The sequence below is a fragment of the Humulus lupulus genome, chromosome 8 (assembly GCF_963169125.1).
Source record: "Humulus lupulus chromosome 8, drHumLupu1.1, whole genome shotgun sequence".
NCBI lineage: Eukaryota > Viridiplantae > Streptophyta > Magnoliopsida > Rosales > Cannabaceae > Humulus > Humulus lupulus.
In genome coordinates, this window is record NC_084800.1 from 158227031 (window position 1) to 158234233 (window position 7203).

The 7203-nt window shown below is 36.8% G+C and overlaps 1 non-coding gene across 1 annotated transcript; it reads left to right on the plus strand.

Annotated features, from left to right (window-relative positions):
• The first annotated feature begins 5665 nt into the window (after positions 1-5665).
• LOC133799080 (small nucleolar RNA R71) lies at positions 5666-5772 on the plus strand. The gene has a single exon (XR_009876284.1). It is a non-coding gene; the product is annotated as a small nucleolar RNA R71 (small nucleolar RNA).
• Positions 5773-7203: the final 1431 nt, after the last annotated feature.

Here is a 7203-nt window from a genome sequence, read left to right on the forward strand (position 1 = left end):
AACAAAAATCAATATCCACCAAAGACAATCAACAATGGAACCCAATCCCAAATGTAACAAAAAAAAAAAAAATCTTAGAATAAAAGGGATTGAAAACACTTACTAACCCTTGAAATGGTCTCCCTTGTGCTTGATCGAGTAAAGCCCCTTGAAAATTTAAATCTTCTTTAAGAAATTTGAAACTTTGAACTTTTAGGGCTCAAAATGGAATTTGGAAAGTGAAATTGGTTTTAGAGGTATAAATTTGAACAATGGACACAAGGGATGAGATAAAAAAGAAAATTAAGAAGAATAGTGGAAGGTATGGTGAATTTTTTTGAAAATAGGCTATAATGGAGGATCTATGGAGGCTTTGGGGTGTTGGGATAGAGAGAACATGAAAGGAGAAGGAAAAATGAGGGTTTGGGGAAAGGAAATTCGAAACCCCCTCTTTTTTTAAAAAAATTATGTAATAGAGCGCTGTAGCACTACTTCAGAGTTTTCTGAGCCCTTCGGTTGTGAGAATAGCGCTACTAAACCAACGATGTAGCACTACTTTCCGTTAAAAAAAAAATCCTGAGGCTCTGAGATAAGCGCCATTGCGCCTTATTCATAGCGCTGGTGCTCGAATAAAATCCTCCAATCTTCTTTGTAACTAGCGCCATAGTGCCTCCCTCCAAGCGCAGTAGCGCTACTTCCTGACAAATTAGCATTTTTCTAATCTTTTTCTTGCAAACTCTTGCGTTTTTTTTTTCACGTTTTTCGCGGTCCATTCAATACATCAAAATTTTTCTAATTAAAACTAAAAATAATCACTAAAACAAATTCCCTAAACATTGTTCCAAACCAAATAAAAACAAAAATCATAAATTTAAAATACAAAAGAAATAAAAAATAAACTTAGGAATGCCTCCTAAGAGTGCTGTCTTTAATGCCTTTTAGCCGGACTCTTGTTTATATTCAAATCAAAGTGGTTCCAAAATCACCATGAACTTGCATTTTTCCACTGGACCCTCCAAATAATGCTTCAATCTCTGACCATTCACCTTAAAATGTCCCGTTTTCTCACTATGAACTTGCACTGCTCCATAAGGAAGTGACGCAACTACCGTGTACGGTCCTGACCATCTCGACTTCAATTTACCAGGAACAAGCTTAATTCTGGAATTAAATAGCAGCACTTTATCTCCTGGTTGGAAATCCTTCCTCAGTATCCGCTTATCATGAAAGACCTTCGACTTCTCTTTATAGATCCTCACATTCTCATAAGCTTCATTTCAAAATTTTTCATGCTCATTTAACTCCATAAGCCTATTTTGTCCCGCCATAAAAAGATCAAGATTTAACTTTTTCTCAGCCCAATAAGCTCTATGCTCCAGTTCCTCTGGTAAATGGCATGCCTTACCAAACACCAATCGATATGGTGGCATACAAATCAGAGTTTTAAATGCAATACGATAAACCTAAAGTGAATCATCGAGCTTCTTCGACCAATCATTCCTTGATGTATTTACTGTCTTTTCTAAGATACCTTTTATTTCCCTATTCGACACTTCGGCTTGGCCATTTGCAATTGGATGATAAAACAACGCCTTTCGATGATGAACACTGTAGCGAGCACAAAGAGCAGTGAACGACTTGTTGCAAAAATGACTTCCCTGATCACTAATAATTGCTCTAGGGGTGCCGAATCGAGTAAAGATATTTTTGTGAAGGAATCTAAGTACCTCTTTCCCATCACAAGTAGGAGTTGCTGTAGCTTCTACCCATTTAGAAACATAATCCACCACAAGAAAAATGTACTTGTTATTATACGATGACGGGAAAGGTCCCATAAAGTCTATTCCCCATACGTCAAACAATTCAACTTCCAAAATACCAGTCATTGGAATTTGATCTCTTCTTGATATATTCCCAGTCCGTTGACAACGATCACAACTTTTGACAAAAACATAACCATCTTTAAATAATGTAGGCCAGTAAAACCCACTCTGCAAAACTTTTGCTGCTATTCTTGTTCCTTCGAAATGACCGTCACAATGCAAAGTATGATAGTGAGTCAAGATTAACAACATCTCCTCTTCGGGCACACATCTTCTAATAATTGATCAGGGCAATGTTTATACAGAATAGGATCCTCCCAGTAATAATGCTTCACCTCAAAATATAATTTCTTCAATTGCTGCCTTGTCATCTCAGGAGGTATAACCTTTGCAGCCAAAAAATTTACATAGTCTGCAAACCATGGAACATCTTTACAAACACTTACTTCAAACAACTGCTCATCAAGAAAAGCATCATTAATCTGAACTTCTTTATCAAGAGAACCCTCATCAACCTCCAATATAGACAAGTGATTAGACACCAAATTCTCTGTGCCTTTCTTATCTTTAATTTCCACATCAAATTCTTGTAACAACAAAATCCACCGAATAAGACGAGGCTTGGAATCTTTCTTGGTCATAAGATATTTTATCGCAGAATGATCTGTGTAAACACCCACCTTATTCCCAATCAAGTATGGCCTAAACTTATCAAAGGCAAACACTATGGCCAACTACTCCTTCTCTGTAGTTGCATAATTAATTTGAGCATCATTCAAGGTTCGACTTGCATAATAAATCGTTATGAATACCTTGTCAACTCTTTGTCCCAACTGCAAAATCACTGGCGTCACATATCAATTCAAATGGAAAATCCCATTGAGGTACTACAACTATAGGTGCCGAAATCAATTTCTCCTTAAGTATCTTAAAAGCTTGGTTACACTTCTCATCAAAATCAAATGGAACCTCATTCATTAACAAGGTGGACAGCTACTTCGAGACCTTGGAGAAATCTTTGATAAACCTCCTATAAAATCCCACATGGCCCAAGAATCTTCTTACTCCTTTAATTGAAACTGGAGGTGGCAAATTCTCTATCGGAGAAATCTTGGCCCTATCCACTTCAATGCCTTTCTTAGAAATCTTGTGCCCCAATACAATTCCTTCATTCACTATAAAGTGGCACTTTTCCCAATTAAGTACTAAATGCGACTCTTCACATCTCCTCAAAACCAACTCCAAATTAGTCAAACACTTGTCAAAAGAAGACCCATAAACCAAAAAATCATCCATAAAAATCTCAATCCCCTTCTCAACCATGTTAGAGAATATCGCCATCATACACCATTGAAATGTGGCTGGTGCATTACATAGCCCGAATGGCATCCTTCTAAAAGAAAAAGTACCATAAGGACATGTAAACGTTGTCTTCTCTTGATCCTCCAGTGCAATTACATTCTGATGATAGCCTGAGTACCCATCTAGAAAACAATAATAGTTATGCCCCGCCAACCTATCCAACATCTGATCAATAAAAGGCAAAGGAAAATTATCTTTCCTAGTTGCCTTATTCAACTTCCGGTAATCTATACATATCAGCCAACCCGTCACAGTCCTTGTTAGAATCAGTTCATTACTCTCATTCTTCACCACGGTCATACCACCCTTTTTAGGTACTACTTGTATTGGACTTACCCAAGCACTATCAGAAATAGGGTAAATCACTCCAACGTCTAACCATTTCAAAATCTCTTTCCTCACCACTTTTTTCATTGTTGGATTAAGTCTTCGTTGAGCATCAATAGTCGGTCTAGCATCGTCTTCCATAAGAATTCTATGCATAACTGTCGATGGGCTTATTCCTCTTTTATCAGCAAGAGTCCACCCTATAGTAGTTTTATGAGCCCTTAACACCCTCAACAACTTCTCCTCCTCTACTTCCGAAAGAAATGACGAAACTATGACCGGAAGAGTCTCTTTTTCTCCAAGATAAGCATAGCAGAGATGTCCTGGTAAAACCTTTAGTTCTAACATAGGTGGCTTCAGAATCGATGGTAATGGTCTTTCCGGTCCCTCGTCCAATTCTTCAAACATTTTATGCTTCCACGACTCATATGATTTTATCCACTTCAAATAACTCAATGCCTCTTCATTATCCTCACCATCTACATCATTAACTGTAAGACTTAATTCAAGAGGATCCTCAATTAACTGTCTTCTCCCTACTACTTCTTCTACCACATCAACTGAGAAATAATTGTCACTTGCTTTAGGATAAGTCATAGCCTTGAACGCATTAAATACTACTTCTTTCCCTTGCACTCTTAGCCTTAACTCTCCTTTTTGCACATCTATCAATGCTTGCCTAGTTGCTAAAAATGGCCTTCCCAAGATAATAGGAACATTCTCATCCTCCTCCATATCAAGAACTATAAAATCAGCTGGAAATATAAACTTATCCACCTTCACTAACACATATTCTATAATACCACATGGATGCTTCACAAATCCATCAGCCAGCTGCAATGTTACTGTGGTTGGCCTAGCTTCACCCAAACCAAGTCTACGAAATACTGACAAAGGCATTAAATTAATACTTGCTCCCAAATCGCAAAGTGCATGCTTACATTCAAACTCCCCAATCATGCATGGAATAGTAAAACTACCAGGATCTCGTAACTTTTGAGGAAGTTTCCTTTGCAAAATCGCACTACACTCTTCCATTAACGCTACTGTTTCATAATCACCCATCTTTCTCTTATTAGACAGAATCTCCTTCATAAACTTCACATAGCTGGGCATCTGTTCTAATGCTTCTGCAAACGGTAAATTTATATGTAGCTTCTTGAACACCTCTAAAATCTTTGCAAACTACTTATCCAAATTATGCTTGCGCAACCTTTGTTGATATGGAATTCTAACATGATGCCCAATACTCACAGGTGGTACCTCCTTTTCCTTCCTAAGGTCTTCAGTATCCTTTTCGTCATTATACTTCTCTTTGTCTATGCCTTGTGTATTTCCCTTCTGACTGATTCTTCTTTGGCCCTTCATACCTTGTTCCACTCCTCAAAGTAATAGGTTGACACTGTTCTTTAGGATTAACTTTTGTAGTGCCAGGCAAATTTTCTTGAGCTCTATTCGACATTAAAGTAGACAGCTGCTCTATTTGAGTCTCCAAACTCCTTATGGAAGCCCTGGTTTCATTCATAAATTGGTTAAGTGCATTAGGTTGAGGTTCAACTAGTTTCATTGACATTGGGTGTGGTCTATTTTGTGGTTGATAATATCCAGGTGGAGGGTGTTAGTGTGCATGTTGCTGTGGATACGGTGGTTTATTTTGGGCAGGTTGATATTGTGGCTGAGGTGGATGGTAAGGTTGTAGAGTATTTTGATTATTGGACCAGGAAAAATTAGGATGGTTCTTCCAACCTAGGTTGTAGGACATGGAATTGGGATTATTGGGTTGTCTCAGGTAATTCCCTATAGCTTGTACTTCTTCCATGGGCATGTTATTCATATCTAGAGCAGGGCATTGGTTGGGTGGATGGGTTGTACCACACAATTCACATAGGTTTTGAACTTGCATAGCTTGAGATGGGAGTGTAGTCCTTTGTAGTTGCTTTGTCAAGGCTACTACTTGAGCATTAGGCATTGATATGGCATCCAATTCCATCATTCCATCCACCTTCTTTGGTTGTCCCTTTTCAGTTGGCCATTGATAATTATTCATCGCCATCTCTTCTAATAGTGCATACGCCTCATTAGCACTCTTACTCATAAAAGCACCTCCCGCCACAACATCTATAATTGTTCTAGTTGTTCCATTGTAAAAATTATGCACCAACATCCACTTTTCTATACCATGGTGTGGACACTTCCTTAACAACTCCTTAAATTGCTCCCAAGAATCATATAGTGACTCTCCTTCCATCTGATAAAAATTATTGATCTCTCCCCCTAGTTTTGTAACCTTCGCTGGAGGAAAGAACTTAGCAAGGAACTTTTGAGCTAACTCCTCCCATGTAGTGATAGAATTCGCCTGTAAGGACATCAGCCAACTATTCGCCCTATCCCTCAGTGAAAATGGGAATAGCCTCAATCTTATAGCATCATCACTCACCCCATTCATCTTGAACGTAGCACATAACTCCAGAAAATTAGCAATGTAAATTGGGGTCCTCTCCATTGGCATACCTCCAAAGTGAACAGTTGATTGGACCATTTGAAGAATTGCTGGCTTAATCTCAAAATTGTTTGCAGCAATGGTTGGAGGTCTAATGCATGAATGCACTCCTGTAACAGTAGGAAGTACATAATCTCTCAATGTTCTTGGTCCTTGCTCCCTTGGAACCTCTACTGCCCCTTGACCATTATTAGCACCGTTTCCCAAATTATCAGCCATAGTAAACTCCAATCTCCTCTCTTTTTTCCAGTTCTGTCTACACGTTCTTTCAATATCCAGCTCTATTGGCATAATCTCTTTTTGTCTATTGCTTCGCATATACCAACAATTTCTGAAACACAATAGAACCTTGATCCAAATAAATGTTAAACAGAAAAAGAAAAAAAAAACAAATTAGAACAAATAACAATTAACTGTGATATTGGAATTTAAGTCCCCGGAAACGGCGCCAAAAACTTGATCTGTGAAAATTAACACGCAAGTATACGTGGTTGAATCAAGTAATATATGATAAGTAAAGTGTCCATCCCACGAAGACTGATTTCCAAATACCACTAATTTTTCTTTAACTTTCTATTTGGTGAATTAAAATTATGATGAAAAGAATAAAATTAAAGTGAATACTCTAACTTATGAACATAATTTAAATAACTGGAAACAAAACAATGAATCAACTAATCAAAAATCAATAATAAAAAAAACCAAGGAATTAATTTCATCAACTGTTCATTCTATTAATTTTAATAATCAATTATAAATCTCTTCTTTCTATTCTAATAGCAGGTTAATATAATTGATTCCTATTCTTTTTCAAGATATAAGATCTCAATCTATATGCAGGTTTTCTACATTTCTGTGATAAACTTGAGCATATAGAAGGCATTAAACATGGAAATCTAATTACTACACAAGTCATACAGGTACTTTCGTCCAATATGCAACCTATGTTGATACAATGATAGCATATTCAATTCTCATCTTTCGAATTTTGAATCAAAACCATTAAATCAAGTAAATATTGATCAAGTATTTACTAGTATTAAACAAACATCATATAGATTAGAATAGAGAAGAAATATCAATAGAATATCATCATAAAATTAAATAGAAATCCCAGTAACTACATTAATCCCTAGATAAAATAAATTAGTTCATAGATAACATGGTGAAAATAAACTTCAAATAATTGTTCATAAAAATAAGCCTAAAGAA